We start from the raw sequence: 18,864 nt of genomic DNA, 5'->3' as shown, positions 1-18,864 counted from the left end.
ATAAGAACTTGCAAACCTTATTACGGGTGCAAATCGCGTCTAACGAGTGATGTACGACGAGTGTTTAGCAAGATGGGACGGAGTTGTGCGTGCGATTTTATACGTTCGTGATCTAATCGTTTTGCATTATGAGAATGACGACGCGAAACGAGACCGAGACGAACGACACGGAATTTAACGCTAGAGTTACGGCCGCCGTTGCGGAGCAAATGAGGGCGTTTCGAGAAGAAATGGATGGGAAGTATTCCGAATTCCAAAATAGGGGTGAAATGGAGCGTTGTCTTAAGAGCTTCATGAGGACTAAACCCCCTATGTATGATGGGAAACCGGATCCTTTGGTGAGTACGACTTGGGTTTCGGATGTCGAAGGGTGTTTTCGTACTATGGAATGCCCACCCGAGAAAAAGACGAGACTCGCTACTAGTTTGTTGCGAGGTAGGGCGAAGGATTGGTTGGATGGCAAGATTGATCTTGTCGGTGGTGAGACGTTTATGGCATTATCATGGGACGAATTTAAGGAGGGATTCTTCGAGGAGTTCCGAACTTCAGCCGATTTATCGGAATTGCGTTGTGAGTTGCGAAATTTGCAACAGGGTTCTATGGACTTGAATACTTTAAAGACGACTTTTATGTCGAAGGCTCGTTTTTGCCCGGAATATTTGGGGAACGATCGTTTGTTGATGGAGGATTTCTATCGAACTTTGAGCGATGACTTGAAAAGCAAAATTAGCCGGGGTTACGCGAAGTCGTTTGCGGAGTTATTTGCGGTGGCTAGAGGTTTCGAGTCTTATACGCGATCGAAAAAGGCCGAACCTTCAAGTGAGAGAAGGGTTATTACTTATGGTGCTCCGAGTAAGAGGACTAAGGGTCCGAGTGCGAGTACGAGTAATGTGGTAAAGGGCGCGGTGGATTCTCGTGCGCCTAGGTGTTTAAATTGTGGCGTTAGGGGTCACAAGTTGTGGGAATGCACAATGCCGAGAAGTGATGACGGAATGTGCTACTATTGTCATAAAGAGGGACATCGCAAGCCGGATTGTCCCGAGTTGGCGGCGGCGAATGCCGCAAGGAGACGTTGAGGTACGTTTCGTTTTAATAAATATGTCTTTTGAATATTTATTTATGTGGCGTTTAGGTTCGGATTTGTTAGATGCATTGTGTTGTGCATGTTGTTGTTATGGGTGACGTTCCTAATGGAAGTACCCTATGGTGACGTTTTAATTGATTGGTGAAGGGCGTAAGACTTGGTGCAACCAAGCATTCCTTAGTATTTGGGAAATGTTACTACCAAGCCACGGAAATGGATTTGGTGTTCGATTGTTAAGCGCGTGTTCGCTTCTGTGTTGAAGCGATGAACCATGGGGTTCGTCGGGTGATTGGAACCTTTGAGATCGAGTGTTTAAAATCTTGACGTATGTTGGTAATGGAGTCTTTATGACGCGACACTAGGTGCCTCTTTTATACCTACTAGCGTGGTGTCGACTCCGATTGTGTTGTGGTTACATTGTACTTAGGGTCCCGGGAGAAACCCTTAGGTACATGAGTGACTAAGTGAAACTTGACAAACTAAAGCAATTGGATAATTGCGAGGGTATGGTTTGTGTAATCGTGATACACTTTTCGTTCGAAGTGTTTAAGGATTGATTGAAATCCTTCGCGTGCTCAAGATTAGAGCAAGGTGTGGTGATGGGTCGTGTGTACCCAATTGTTGGTAAAGTCTACCTTTGGTAGCATCGTACGGGTGTATGAGTTGTGATATAGGAACGTGGTTCCAAGTGGGGGAGTCGCACTCCCGCACGAGGAAGTTTTAGTGTGATGTTTCGGATGATGCTTTTGGTAGATCCGGACACTTTGTCGAGACCTAGTTTTGGTCGATTTGTGGTAGAGTACGATTTCGGATAAATTGTACTTATGGTTTAGATTGGAACTACCACCGAGGTGGTAATGTGGTAAATCTCGTTGAGAGATAATGGTCGTGTTTGGTGAGCAAGGTGAAATCCTTCGGTTAAGGAAGGTGTGTGTCGGGTTCTCTTTTGGAGAATTCTTGTTCGGTACCTATGTTTGATATAGGTGGTTCTTGCTCGATTATGGTATGTGGTTGATGAAGCATGACCTTCGGGGTCCGCTGACTTCATCGTAGTGTTGTGGATTAATGAAGCATGACTTTCGGGTCCGCTGACTTCATTATAGTATGGTTACGTGATGGAGCATGATCTTTAGGGTCCGCTGACTTCATCATGGGAGTACGTGATTGATGGAGCATGATCTTTAGGGTCCGCTGACTTCGTCATGAGCGTGGTGTTGAGATCGGTGAAGCATGATCTTCGGGTCCGCTGACTTCATCCGGTATTGAGATTGGTGGAGCATGACCTTCGGGGTCCGCTGACTTCATCAAGAGAGTTGTGTTGTGGGACGTGAATATCGGGTTGTTCGTATTCACAATATTTCGGGTAGTACGATTGTCCCTGTTGGTTGGGCTCATAGTTGAGGTAGTGAATGTCGGGTTGTGCGAATTCACAAAGGTTCGGGTTGTTTCGACCATGTTGAGTTGTAATCTATTGGTTGTCTGATACACCAATGGTGGGGTCGTAAGGACCATGTTGTGGGAACTATCGGTCGTTTTATGCGTCGATGGTGGGGTCGTGAGGACCACGTGGTATGATTAGTGATGCGATAGCCGTGTTTCGCTCACATGTTTGTTACGGGTGTGACGATGGATGATTTCGTACACCTTGGGACTTGTGTTCCCATAGCCGTTTTGGGCGCTATCGGTTTCTAACCGTGGGTTTGTGTTGTTACGGTAGCTGCGTATGGGTCGTATTACGCACTACAATGGATGTTGTTAAGTGGTGTTGTCCGTAAGGATTCGTTTGGTTCGGTCTTCATCGTTTCGGGTTGATGACCTTAGGGTGAGACTTAGTTGCTTTTAGCGTTGTACTCGGTAATAGTGCGCTAAGGGATTTATATCTCGGTACGAGAGTGGTTGAGTTTTCCCGATGTTAGGGAAGGAGCATGGTTGTAGTGCTCGGATTGTGGTTTTGATAAATCGCGGGTGACGATTTAGTTGTGGAAAGCGATTCGTTGGGAAAGAGTTGCTTAGGAAAGTCGGATTGGGACTTATGTCGAGGACCGTAGGGTGAGGTCCACGTGGTTAAGTGATGAGGATCACGAGGACGTGATCGAGTTTAAGTGGGGGAGAGTTGTAAGACCCGAATATTTATCTTGCTTGTTTGTGTATTAAGACATTCGAGATTGGGTTTCGCGGATTATTTATATAAGGTTTAAAATGAAAAAGAATCTGTTTCAGAGAGGCCGCGCGCCGCGCGGGGTAGGGGCGCGCCGCGCCGATTGCTGCTGACAGAACTCCCTTGTTTTTATTTAAATTAAATGAGGGGTAAAAGGGTAAAATCACATGGGGCCGGATTTGTGTGCCATATTAGCTACTTTGGATCAGTTTTGGATCATTTTTCATGTCCATTCATCCCTTCCAAATATTTAGAGAGAGATTGGAGGTTTTGGTGAAGAAGAAGCTCGAATCGTTCAAAGTCTCGGGTTTTGAAGTTGTTCCTTTCATTCTCGGCTACACGGTGATAGTATTGGTAAGCTCAAACTCCGAATTTCATCTATTTAATTTGATATTCAAGTTAGGGTTTTGAGTTAATTTGTTGTAATACCCTTTTAGGTGATGAAATGAGTTTAGTGATGCTAGTAATCGGGTTTGTTGTTAATTGTTGGCGGATTTCGGGTTGGTGAACTAATTGGCCATGTTTAGAACTTTAATTTGAGTTTAATCACTTAAGTTAGTGATTATGGAAGTATTGGAAACCATTTTAGGTTGTTTGGTTGACTAACTTTGACTTTGGGTCAAATTAGGGTTTGGTGGTGATTATGACCCAATTGGCGATTTAATGAAGTTTATAAACTTAAAATGGATTAAGTTGAAGTATAAAACCGAGTTAAATGTGTTTTGGTGTCAAAACTTGCAAAGAATGAGATTTTGACCTTTATGGGTCAAAATTAGGGTTTAAGGGTCAAAATGGGTATGACACGTGTTTAACACTTGAGTTCGGGTTTAATTGGCATATTAGGACCATTCTCACTTGTGTTAGTGACTATTGGTTAGTTTGGGCACGGTTTGTGCTTGGAAGTGCATTTGGGTCGAAATTGCACTTACGAATTGGGTTGATTTGTAAATCCACTCTAAGTGTATTATTGTAATTGTGGTAATGGAATAGGTACTTTCCATTGGCGAGTTGCGGATTACTTGGAAGCATTCTTCAAGACTTCAAGGTGAGTGGAATATCTATATATGTATGTATATGATTTATGTGCCCGTGGAAATGGTGTCACATAGCCGTTTGGTGACCATAGTTGTGGGATATAGCCGTTTGGTGACCATAGTTGTGAGATATAGACGTTTTGTCCACATTGATAGTTGCCCGTAGTAATGATGTCACATAGCCGTTTTTGTGACCGTAGTGGTGGGACATAGCCGTTCTTGTCCATAATGATTATTGTGAGTGGAATATGTATATATGTATGTATATGATTTATGTACCGTGTTGATGGTGTCACATAGCCGTTTTGTGACCAAGGTTGTGGGACTTAGCCATATTAGTCCATGTTTTGTACTAAGGCACATAGCCGTGTTTGTGCATTTAGTGGCAAGTAATAGCCGTGTTTGTGTATTTAGTGGCAAGTAATAGCCGTGTTTTACTCCCACGTTGTTATTTGAGTTACCCGTACACATAGCCGTGTTGGTGTACGAAAGCGTGAGTAATAGCCGTGTTCTACTCACATTGAGCAAGTGATGCCATAGCCGTTTTTGGAACACTTGAGGGGTGATGCCATAGCCGTTTTTGGAACACCTCGGGGGGTTAGCATGCCATAGCCGTTTTTGGAAGCTAACGAATGTTATGAACATCGATGACTTGATTCGCGAAGTCGTTCCCCTAGCGAAGAGATTGGTTAACCATGAATTGTAATTGTTGATGCTAGCATTTAATTTGATTTATTATATATATTTATTTATGCTAATGATGTTGCTAGTTGTACGGTTTGACGTTACTAGCTATTGATTGCTTATGAGGTTGCTAGTTATACGATTTGATGATACTAGCGTTTGGTACGATGAGGTAAGTGATTTATGTGTATTTATGTGATGTCGTGGATGCGAGTAGGTAAGTTGTATATGCATGTATATATTTATTCTACTCACTAAGCATTAGCTTACCCTCTCGTTGTTGACTCTTTTTATAGATTGCATGCGGATTGGTGGCTCGGGTAAGCGCGAGGACTAGAAGACTTGCATAGTTTGCTTTAGAGACTTGCTTTTGGATTGTTTAGGATTGGGTAGCGTATCCCCAATCGCCATGCTCGGCTTCGTTTTGTATTAAAAGTCTTATGGTCAAATATTGCATTTTGGTACTCAAGGGGTAATTTGGGTCGATGTGGGACCCGCTTCGTAAATTTGATTTTATTAATTAAACGTGCTAGTTTTTCATATATGAAGTCATGGTTAAAAGCGTTTTAGCTAAATGTGTCGGGAACTAGTCAAACATTTTCATTAAATTGACTTCCGGGGACAGCGGGCTGTCCAGGTGGTTTGGCGCGCCGCGCGGCCACCTGGCGCGCCGCGCAGATGGCCTGCACCAGAAAAAATTTTTTTGTTTGAAATTTCGTCGTGTTTGGTCGGTTACGGTTTGGGTTGTTACATGTTTGGTAAGAAACTGACCCTAAGTATAGAGGATGAGAGTGTTACCTTTTCAGTTGATAGAGCAATGCAACAACCGCAATCTGTAGATGATACATGTTATTATATTCAAACTATAGATTCACATGCAGAATTGTTAGAAGAATTTCCAGAATTACAAGGAACAGGAGAATGTTCTTTAGGAGAAGGTAATGAACCAATTGATGAAGCTGAAATGTTAGCTACAATAATAGCTAATGGATATGAACCAACAACAGAAGAAATTCAAATGCTAAAAGAAGAAGACAGATATCGATATAAATCATCGATAGAAGAACCTCCGACATTAGAGTTAAAGCCACTTTCAAACCATTTGGAATACGCTTATTTACATGGTGAATCTGAATTACCTGTAATAATATCATCTTCTCTTACTAAAAATGAAAAATCTCAACTTATTTCTGTGTTGAAAGCTCATAAACCAGCCATTGCATGGAAGATTCATGATATAAAAGGAATAAGTCCTTCGTATTGCACACATAAAATCCTTATGGAAGAAGGTCATAAAACGTATGTGCAACGCCAATGAAGACTAAATCCGAATATGCAAGATGTAGTTAAAAAAGAAATTATTAAACTGCTAGATGCAGGTTTAATTTATCCAATCTCTGATAGTCCATGGGTAAGCCCAGTTCAATGCGTACCTAAGAAGGGTGGCAAGACTATCATTACAAATAAAAAAATGAGCTTATTCCTACCAGGACTGTAACAGGATGGCGTGTATGTATAGATTATAGAAAATTAAATGACGCTACCAGAAAAGATCACTTTCCTTTACCTTTTATTGATCAAATGTTGGAAAGATTAGCCGGAAACAGTTACTATTGTTTTCTTGATGGATTTTCCGGATATTTTCAAATTCCAATAGCACCCGAAGATCAAGAGAAAACCACATTCACGTGCCCTTATGGTACTTTTGCTTACAAACGCATGCCATTTGGACTTTGCAACGCCCCTGCAACCTTTCAAATGTGCATGATGGCGATTTTTCACGACATGATAGAAGAATGCATGGAAGTTTTCATGAATGACTTTTCAGTCTTCGGTGATACATTTGAATCATGTCTAGTTAATCTTGAACGAATGCTTATTAGATGCGAACAATCAAATCTAGTTCTTAATTGGGAGAAATGCCATTTCATGGTTAAAGAAGGCATCGTTCTTGGACATAAAATCTCAAAGGAAGGAATTGAAGTGGATAGAGCTAAAGTAGATGTAATTGCTAAACTTCCACATCCCACCAATGTTAGAGGAGTTAGGAGTTTTCTAGGGCAGGCCGGTTTTTACCGACGTTTCATAAAAGATTTTTCTAAAATTGTCACTCCTATGAATAAACTCCTAGAAAAGGATGCTCTATTCATCTTTTCAGATTAATGCATCAAATTGGAATCTACCGTTTGAACTAATGTGCGATGCAAGTGATTTTGCAATGGGAGCCGTTTTAGGACAAAGGATTGAAAAACGATTTCAACCTATATATTATGCTAGTAAGACGTTACAAGGAGCACAAACGAACTATACAACTATTGAAAAAGAACTCCTTGCTATTGTCTTTGCTTTTGACAAATTTCGTTCATATCTCGTTCTAGCAAAAACGGTGGTCTATACAGACCATTCTGCTCTTAGATACCTATTTTTGAAACAAGATGCCAAACCAAGATTAATCCGTTGGATCTTACTCTTACAAGAGTTCGATATTGAAATCCGAGATAAAAGAGGAGCAGAAAATCTCGCCGCTGATCATCTTTCTCGTCCTGAAAATCCCGAATTAGAAGTTCTAAATGAATCGGCCATACAAGACAACTTTCCTGATGAATATCTATTGAAGATAGATTATAATGAAATTCCATGGTTTGCAGACTATGCAAACTACTTAGTATGTGGATTCCTTGAAAAAGGATTATCGTACCAAAAACGAAAGAAATTCTTCAGTGATATAAAACACTATTTCTGGGAAGATCCACATTTGTTTAAAAGTTGTCCCGATGGAATAATACGCCGATGTGTATTTGGAGATGAAACTAGTAAAATTTTAAACCATTGTCACACAGGACCAACAGGAGGGCACTATGGTCCTCAACTAACATCAAGAAAAGTTTATGATGCAGGATTCTATTGGCCTACAATTTACAAAGACGCACACCTTCTTTGCAAATCCTGTGATGCTTGTCAAAGGGCCGGAAAAATAAGTCAACGTGATGAAATGCCACAAAATGTCATTCAAGTATGCGAAGTATTTGACATTTGGGGTATTGACTTTATGGGTCCATTTCCAAAATCTCATAATAATCTCTACATTCTCGTAGCCATTGATTATGTATCTAAATGGGCAGAAGCACAAGCTCTCCCAACTAACGATGCACGAGTTGTAGTCAACTTTTTAAAACGTCTTTTTGCAAGGTTTGGAACACCGAAAGCTTTAATAAGTGATCGGGGTACTCATTTCTGTAATAATCAACTTGAGAAAGTTCTCAAAATATATGGAGTAACTCATAAAATCTCCACCGCATATCATCCACAAACAAGTGGACAAGTTAAAAATACCAACCGAGCTTTAAAACGTATTCTAGAAAAAACCGTAAGATCAAATCCGAAGGAATGGTCCATTAAATTGGAGGATGCACTCTGGGCTTTTAGAACAGCCTACAAAACTCCAATTGGAACCACACCTTTTAAACTCGTCTACGGAAAAGCATGTCATCTTCCAGTAGAAATTGAACACAAAGCATTTTGGGCTTTGAAGACATGTAATCTTGATTTACATGAAGCCGGACGTCTACGATTAAGTCAATTAAATGAATTAGAAGAATTAAGACATGAAGCATACGAAAATTCGTTAATCTATAAGGAAAGAACGAAGAAATGGCATGATAAAAGAATCAGAAGTTCAAAAGAATTTAAAGAAGGAGACAGAGTTCTTCTTTTCAATTCACGATTCAAGCTTTTTCCTGGAAAATTGAAATCGAGATGGTCTGGACCATTCATAGTCAAAAGAGTTTTCCCAGACGGAACGATAGAATTAATAAATTCAAATGGAATTGAATTTAAAGTTAATGGTCACAGAGTTAAACATTACATAGATAATCTGATGGAAGTCGACAATGAAGTTAATCACAATTTCGATACCACAGCTAACTAAGTGTGGGGAGAATCAAGTCTTTTAAGGATTTTATGTATTTCTGTTAGAGTTAGATTGTCTGTTTTCGTGTAGTTCTCGAAAATGGAACCCGAATGGTCTTTCCCTAGCAGACCCTAAAGAACTAGTCTTCTCCCCCCATTCTGAATTTTTATTTTTTTTAGGAAATGAAGGCTTCCTGTGAACTAAACCATGGTCTAATGCTACACGCTTTGATCACTAAACGTAATAATGACACACTTCCGAGTGAACTAGTATCAGTAATCAGAGAAAGATTGGACGGAGTAAGAAAAGAATCCAGATGCGAAGATAATAAGTTACAATTTGGTAAAGGAAAATCAAAATCCGCAGCGAAAAGAAGAGCACGACACCTAGAAAGATGTCACAAATGCGGAAAATGGTCACATGGAGGTAAATGTTCAAATAATCAAACCTATTCAAACACCGAATTTGTTACTTTATGCAGAGACGGACCGTTCATATGTTTAGAAGAAAAAACACTGAATGCTCGAGGTTACGCCTATGTAGCCATGGAAAATCAATTAAACCGACTATCTTATGAATTGGATAGATCGTATCACTAAGAATACTATCTCACAGGTAAGTCTGTACAGTTTTTATTTTTTTATTTTTATTTTTAACCTTTTGATAATAAACGCTAATTTGTTCGCTATAAAGTATTAAATTGGTATTGAATAAAATTAGGTTTGGCGACCGAAATTATTGATATCATTCAAAAATTTATTACATCACTGTGAAATTTAACGTTTATTCTTAAGGTATAAATATCTTTAATCAATCAATCCAAAATATTTCAAAAATTCGTCATGAGTTAAATTAGGTCATGGAACCGAAATTGCTTTACCAAAAAGAGGGGCGCATATTTTTGATAATATTTGATTGATTAAAGTGGGATAAAAGCTAAAAAGATTTTTAATTTTATTTTTACTTTGTTTTTAAAATTAGTATAAAAAAAAAATTATTGTAAACTTTTTAAATTAATATATTTAAAATTGTAAATATTTGAAAAATTAATATTTTTAAGTTTGTATGTATAACAACAAAAATATAATATAATTTTGGTGTGAATTTTTAATTTTTAAAATATGAATTTTATTTTTATGCATTTTAAATTTAAGTTTGGTGTGAATTTAAAAACAAAACTTTACTTTATTTCGCTAAGTTAAAAATATGATTTTTAAAATTCGTCGTGAGTTGAAGACTAGGTCATTGAACCGAAATTGCTTTACCCAAGGGAGGGACGAGAACTTTTATTATCTTTATTTTTAATCTTATTGAATTAAAGTATGTCAAAAACATTAAAAAACCCAAAAATCTTTACTTTTAAAACCACGCTTTGATTTGACAAATTTTAAAATTTTGTCGAGGGACGGATTAGGTCATCGATCTGAAACGCCCTCATCCTAAAAAGAAACAAAATTTTAATTTTTAAATTAATTGTATGTTTTATAAAGTAGAAGGTTTTATTAAAAAAAAAGGGTGAAAACACTGTACCCGGAACCCCATGCGATCGCATGGGGTTTACTCTTCAACCTCATGCGATCGCATGAGGCTGGATTCCAGGCCAGTTTGATAAAAAGAACAGCTCGCTGTTCTGCACAAAAAACACACACCCATATACGAACCAACCCCAAAATCACCTCTAAAATTCGCAATTTTCCACCGTAATTCGTAATTTTTCTTGCTCTAATCATGCCTAGATTCTCATTCTTCAGCAAAATGGTAAAAATTACACCCCTAAACTCTATAAATTCCTAGTTTTTGTGATAATTACCAATTTTTTACATAATGCAATTTTGTTAATTTCTAGTGTAATTAGTGTTAAATTGTTAGTATTTTATGCATGTATAACCTAGATTGATGCTATTTAACATGATTTGAAGCCAAAAACTTCAAATTTTTTAGAAATCTAGGGTTTGTGTTCTTGAGCAATTTGGGGCTTATTGATTAAAAACGTTCCATATTAATTGATTTCGTTGCGAGGTTTTGACCTCTATATGAGACGTTTTTCAAAGACTGCATTCATTTTAAAACAAACCATAACCTTTATTTCATAAATAAAGGTTTAAAAAGCTTTACGTAGATTATCAAATAATGATAATCTAAAATATCCTGTTTACACACGGCCATTACATAATGGTTTACAATACAAATATGTTACAACAAAATAAATTTCTTGAATGCAGTTTTTACACAATATCATACAAGCATGGACTCCAAATCTCGTCCTTATTTAAGTATGCGACAGCGGAAGCTCTTAATAATCACCTGAGAATAAACATGTTTAAAACGTCAACAAAAATGTTGGTGAGTTATAGGTTTAACCTATATATATCAAATCATAATAATAGACCACAAGATTTCATATTTCAATACACATCCCATACATAGAGATAAAAATCATTCATATGGTGAACACCTGGTAACCGACATTAACAAGATGCATATATAAGAATATCCCCATCATTCCGAGACACCCTTCGGATATGATATAAATTTCGAAGTACTAAAGCATCCGGTACGTTGGATGGGGTTTGTGAGGCCCAATAGATCTATCTTTAGGATTCGCGTCAATTAGGGTGTCTGTTCCCTAATTCTTAGATTACCAGACTTAATAAAAAGGGGCATATTCAATTTCGATAATTCAACCATAGAATGTAGTTTCACGTACTTGTGTCTATTTTGTAAATCATTTATAAAACCTGCATGTATTCTCATCCCAAAAATATTAGATTTTAAAAGTGGGACTATAACTCACTTTCACAGATTTTTACTTCGTCGGGAAGTAAGACTTGGCCACTGGTTGATTCACGAACCTATAACAATATATACATATATATCAAAGTATGTTCAAAATATATTTACAACACTTTTAATATATTTTGATGTTTTAAGTTTATTAAGTCAGCTGTCCTCGTTAGTAACCTACAACTAGTTGTCCACAGTTAGATGTACAGAAATAAATCGATAAATATTATCTTGAATCAATCCACGACCCAGTGTATACGTATCTCAGTATTGATCACAACTCAAACTATATATATTTTGGAATCAACCTCAACCCTGTATAGCTAACTCCAACATATAGAGTGTCTATGGTTGTTCCGAAATATATATAGATGTGTCGACATGATAGGTCGAAACATTGTATACGTGTCTATGGTATCTCAAGATTACATAATATACAATACAAGTTGATTAAGTTATGGTTGGAATAGATTTGTTACCAATTTTCACGTAGCTAAAATGAGAAAAATTATCCAAACTTGTTTTACCCATAACTTCTTCATTTTAAATCCGTTTTGAGTGAATAAAATTGCTATGGTTTCATATTGAACTCTATTTTATGAATCTAAACAGAAAAAGTATAGGTTTATAGTCAGAAAAATAAGTTACAAGTCATTTTTGTAAAGGTAGTCATTTCAGTCGAAAGAACGACGTCTAGATGACCATTTTAGAAAACATACTTCCACTTTGAGTTTAACCATAATTTTTGGATATAGTTTCATGTTCATAATAAAAATAATTTTCTCAGAATAACAACTTTTAAATCAAAGTTTATCATAGTTTTTAATTAACTAACCCAAAACAGCCCGCGGTGTTACTACAACGGCGAAAATCCGGTTTTATGGTGTTTTTCGTGTTTCCAGGTTTTAAATCATTAAGTTAGCATATCATATAGATATAGAACATGTGTTTAGTTGATTTTAAAAGTCAATTTAGAAGGATTAACTTTTGTTTGCGAACAAGTTTAGAATTAACTAAACTATGTTCAAGTGATTACAAGTTTAAACCTTCGAATAAGATAGCTTTATATGTATGAATCGAATGATGTTATGAACATCATTACTACCTTAAGTTCCTTGGATAAACCTACCGGAAAAGAGAAAAATGGATCTAGCTTCAACGGATCCTTGGATGGCTCGAAGTTCTTGAAGCAGAATCATGACACGAAAACAAGTTCAAGTAAGATCATCACTTGAAATAAGATTGTTATAGTTATAGAAATTGAACCAAAGTTTGAATATGATTATTACCTTGTATTAGAATGATAACCTACTGTAAGAAACAAAGATTTCTTAAGGTTGGATGATCACCTTACAAGATTGGAAGTGAGCTAGCAAACTTGAAAGTATTCTTGATTTTATGTAACTAGAACTTGTAGAATTTATGAAGAACACTTAGAACTTGAAGATAGAACTTGAGAGAGATTAATTAGATGAAGAAAATTGAAGAATGAAAGTGTTTGTAGGTGTTTTTAGTCGTTGGTGTATGGATTAGATATAAAGGATATGTAATTTTGTTTTCATGTAAATAAGTCATGAATGATTACTCATATTTTTGTAATTTTATGAGATATTTCATGCTAGTTGCCAAATGATGGTTCCCACATGTGTTAGGTGACTCACATGGGCTACTAAGAGCTGATCATTGGAGTGTATATACCAATAGTACATACATCTAAAAGCTGTGTATTGTACGAGTACGAATACGGGTGCATACGAGTAGAATTGTTGATGAAACTGAACGAGGATGTAATTGTAAGCATTTTTGTTAAGTAGAAGTATTTTGATAAGTGTATTGAAGTCTTTCAAAAGTGTATAAATACATATTAAAACACTACATGTATATACATTTTAACTGAGTCGTTAAGTCATCGTTAGTCGTTACATGTAAGTGTTGTTTTGAAACCTTTAGGTTAACGATCTTGTTAAATGTTGTTAACCCAATGTTTATAATATCAAATGAGATTTTAAATTATTATATTATCATGATATTATCATGTATGAATATCTCTTAATATGATATATATACATTAAATGTCTTTACAACGATAATCGTTACATATATGTCTCGTTTAAAAATCATTAAGTTAGTAGTCTTGTTTTTACATATGTAGTTCATTGTTAATATACTTAATGATATGTTTACTTATCATAGTATCATGTTAACTATATATATATCCATATATATGTCATCATATAGTTTTTACAAGTTTTAACGTTCGTGAATCACCGGTCAACTTGGGTGGTCAATTGTCTATATGAAACATATTTCAATTAATCAAGTCTTAACAAGTTTGATTGCTTAACATGTTGGAAACATTTAATCATGTAAATATCAATCTCAATTAATATATATAAACATGGAAAAGTTCAGGTCACTACAGTACCTACCCGTTAAATAAATTTCGTCCCGAAATTTTAAGCTGTTGAAGGTGTTGACGAATCTTCTGGAAATAGATGCGGGTATTTCTTCTTCATCCGATCTTCACGCTCCCAGGTGAACTCGGGTCCTCTACGAGCATTCCATCAAACCTTAACAATTGGTATCTTGTTTTGCTTAAGTCTTTTAACCTCACGATCCATTATTTCGACGGGTTCTTCGATGAATTGAAGTTTTTCGTTGATTTGGATTTCATCTAACGGAATAGTGAGATCTTCTTTAGAAAAATATTTCTTCAAATTCGAGACGTGGAAAGTGTTATGTACAGCCGCGAGTTGTTGAGGTAACTCAAGTCGGTAAGCTACTGGTCCGACACGATCAATAATCTTGAATGGTCCAATATACCTTGGATTTAATTTTCCTCGTTTACCAAATCGAACAACGCCTTTCCAAGGTGCAACTTTAAGCATGACCATCTCTCCAATTTCAAATTCTATATCTTTTCTTTTAATGTCAGCGTAGCTCTTTTGTCGACTTTGGGCGGTTTTCAACCGTTGTTGAATTTGGATGATCTTCTCGGTAGTTTCTTGTATAATCTCCGGACCCGTAATCTGTCTATCCCCCACTTCACTCCAACAAATCAGAGACCTGCACTTTCTACCATAAAGTGCTTCAAATGGTGCCATCTCAATGCTTGAATGGTAGCTGTTGTTGTAGAAAAATTCTGCTAACGGTACATGTCGATCCCAACTGTTTCCGAAATCAATAACACATGCTCGTAGCATGTCTTCAAGCGTTTGTATCGTCCTTTCGCTCTGCCCATCAGTTTGTGGATGATAGGCAGTACTCATGTCTAGACGAGTTCCTAATGCTTGCTGTAATGTCTGCCAGAATCTTGAAATAAATCTGCCATCCCTATCAGAGATAATAGAGATTGGTATTCCATGTCTGGAGACGACTTCCTTCAAATACAGTCGTGCTAACTTCTCCATCTTGTCATCTTCTCTTATTGGCAGGAAGTGTGCTGATTTGGTGAGATGATCAACTATTACCCAAATAGTATCAAAACCACTTGCAGTCCTTGGCAATTTAGTGATGAAATCCATGGTAATGTTTTCCCATTTCCATTTCGGGATTTCGGGTTGTTGAAGTAGACCTGATGGTTTCTGATGCTCAGCTTTGACCTTAGAACACGTCAAACATTCTCCTACGTATTTAGCAACATCGGCTTTCATACCCGGCCACCAAAAATGTTTCTTGAGATGCTTGTACATTTTCCCCGTTCCAGGATGTATTGAGTATCTGGTTTTATGAGCTTCTCTAAGTACCATTTCTCTCATATCTCCAAATTTTGGTACCCAAATCCTTTCAGCCCTATACCGGGTTTCGTCTTCCCGAATATTAAGATGCTTCTCCGATCCTTTGGGTATTTCATCCTTTAAATTTCCCTCTTTTAAAACTCCTTGTTGCGCCTCCTTTATTTGAGTAGTAAGGTTATTATGAATCATCATATTCATAGATTTTACTCGAATGGTGTAACGACCCGTCAAAATCGCTATTGACGCGGCACGTTAATCATTGATTCCACAGTGAGGTTTTGACCTCTATATGATACGTTTTGATAAAATATTGCATTCATTAAAATAAGTAACTTTCTAAACATAGAAAGTTATAAACATGTGGGCGAGTGCTTAGGTATAAGCAAAACCCCGAAATACATAAGTCTTTAATTTACAGGTTGACATCACAGTCCAATTATTTATTACACAACGCAGTTTTATTTTGAATGCAATAAACTTTGTACAAAGCATGAGAGACTCCATGCAGGCAACAAGCACATCACAGCGGAAGCATTCTAAGGACCTGAGAATAAAACATGCTAAAAAGTCAACACGAATGTTGGTGAGTTATAGGTTTAATTGCTCGAGTCATAAACATATATAAAGATAGACCACAAGATTTCATCAAAAGTTTATCAATAGATTCTACGTAGCAGAGCACCCTGGTAACTAAACTTAACGCTATAGTGATAATTACCCCATTCGTTTTAATACACGCAAACCAACGTGTCTTAAACTCAAATAACATACGTCCGTTAAAAGGCTAGTGCTCTAGCTCGGACGGGGATGTCAAGCCCTATGGATCCATATACAATTATTCGCGCCCACCAGTCCATATCCTATGTACTGGCAGCTACTAGTTACCAAAGCTAAGGGATTTTCGGTTTAACTCAGTGTAGAATTTAGTATGTACTTGTGTCTTATCGCGTTTAAAATAAATTGCATATATTCTCAGCCCAAAAATATTTAAAGTATTTAAAAAGGGAGACTATAAACTCACAGTTCAATATTGAGACTCAATATTGTAGGCAAATTGCGTAGACGTAATGATGGTAGACGACTGTATGGTTGGCCTTGGATTCAAGAACAATACCCCGAACAATACCCAATATTTCCTTAGCTTAAAGTGGTTTAAAACCCGAATTAAAACACCCTCGAATATACTTTATTATTATTAAACTTAAATTTAAAATTATAATTATAATTTAAATATAAATTTTTATTACTGAAGAAAAAATATGTGATAATTCGTCGAGCAAAACAGGCGTATTTATATTACTTTTCCGTTTACTGTAGCTCATGCGATCGCATGAGTTTTCAGTGTTTTTGCCATGCGATCGCATGGCCGCCTTTTCTGTTTTTGTTTGGTAGTTCGTCGACATCAAATAGTGTTACTGTAGCAAATAGTGTTTTACTGTAGCAAATAATCTGCTCAATCGGATGCTGGTTCATCAAATAGCTGGTTGTAGAACACACAGCATCTTGATCATCAGCTGGTTCAGATGAGTGAGCAGCAACAGAAGGTTGCTGATCAATATCAGTAGAATCAGTACCAGCTTGTGATCTCTCAGAACCAGCAGACCTAGGCTCATAGTGTTTTACAGCAACAAATAGTGTTTACTGTAGCAAATAGTGTTTACTGTAGCAAATAGTGTTTACTGTAGCAAATCACTGTAGCAAAGTCGTTTTCACTGTAGCACTGTAGCAAAATACGGTTTCACTGTAGCAAATAGTGTTTTACTGTAGCAAATAGTGTTTTACTGTAGCAAATAGGGTTTTACTGTAGGAAAGTCGTTTTTACTTGTACATATATATATACATACATATAATTGTTCATGAATCGTCGAGAGTAATCAAAGGTAATTGTATATATAAAACAGTTCTAAAATTTTGAGACTCAATCTAACAGACTTTGTTTAGCGTGTTAAAATAATAAATCGTATAGAGAATTGGTTTAAATAAGTCAAAAATTTTCGGGTCATCACAGTATCTCCCCCTTAAAGAAAATTTCGTCCCGAAATTTTGAGTAGCACCTGTTTCATGAGCGATATCAGTGAACAAATGTGGATACTTTTGCTTCATCTGATCTTCACATTCCCAAGTAAACTCGGGTCCTCGTCTTGCGTTCCAACGAACCCTAACTATCGGTATTTTGCTTTGTTTTAATTGTTTGACCTCACGGTCCATGATTTCAACAGGTTCTTCGATAAAATGGAGTTTATCATTGATTCGTATTTCGTCAAGAGGAATTACGACATCCTCTTCAGCTAAACATTTCTTCAAATTTGACACGTGAAATGTGTTGTGAATACTACTAAGTTCTTGCGGTAGCTTTAATCGATAAGCAACTGTTCCAATTCTTTCGGTGATTTCAAAGGGTCCTACGTACCTAGGACTTAGCTTTTCTCGTTTACCGAATCGTACAATGCCTTTCCAGGGTGACACTTTCAACATGACTTTGTCGCCCACTTGAAATTCTAGCGGTTTTCTTCTTACATCAGCATAACTCTTTTGGTGACTCATGGCCGTTTTCAATCGCTGTTGTATTTGAATGATCTTTTCGGTGGTTTCGTGAATAATTTCTGGTCCAGTAAGTTGTCTTTCTCCTACTTCACTCCAACATATAGGAGATCTGCACTTTCTACCGTAAAGTGCTTCAAATGGCGCTGCGTTGATGCTCGTATGATAGCTGTTATTGTATGAAAATTCTGCCAACGGTAAGTGTCGATCCCAACTGGTTCCAAAGTCAATCACGCATGCCCGTAACATGTCTTCCAATGTTTGTATTGTTCTTTCACTTTGACCATCTGTCTGTGGGTGATAAGCGGTGCTCATATCTAATCGAGTTCCCAATGCTTTTTGTAATGACTGCCAGAAATGTGATGTGAATCGGGTGTCGCGATCAGATATGATAGAGATGGGTACACCATGCCTGGAAACTACTTCCTTCAAATATAGGCGTGCTAATTTCTCCATACTGTCTGTCTCCTTTATTGGTAGAAAGTGAGCTGATTTAGTTAGACGATCAACTATCACCCAAATAGTATCATGACTACTTGCAGTCCTTGGCAATTTCGTAATGAAATCCATAGTTATTCTTTCCCATTTCCACTGTGGAATTTCTGGTTGTTGCAGTAATCCTGACGGCTTTTGGTGCTCAGCTTTGACCTTTGCACACGTCAAACATTTGCTTACATAAGTAGCAATTTCTATCTTCATATTAGGCCACCAATAAAACTTCTTGAGATCGTGGTACATTTTCCCGTTTCCTGGGTGAATTGAGTACCTCGTTTTGGGTGCTTCATCTAGTACTAGTTGCCTTAGATTACCATATTTTGGTACCCATATCCTATCAGCAAAATACAGGGTTCCATCGGCTTTTACCTCAAGCTGTTTTTCTAACCCTCTGCTCATTTCGCCTTTTTCATTTTCTTCTTTTAAAGCTTCTAACT

This window comes from Rutidosis leptorrhynchoides, chromosome 9 (assembly GCF_046630445.1).
Source record: "Rutidosis leptorrhynchoides isolate AG116_Rl617_1_P2 chromosome 9, CSIRO_AGI_Rlap_v1, whole genome shotgun sequence".
NCBI lineage: Eukaryota > Viridiplantae > Streptophyta > Magnoliopsida > Asterales > Asteraceae > Rutidosis > Rutidosis leptorrhynchoides.
Note: the sequence above shows the minus strand (reverse complement) of the source record.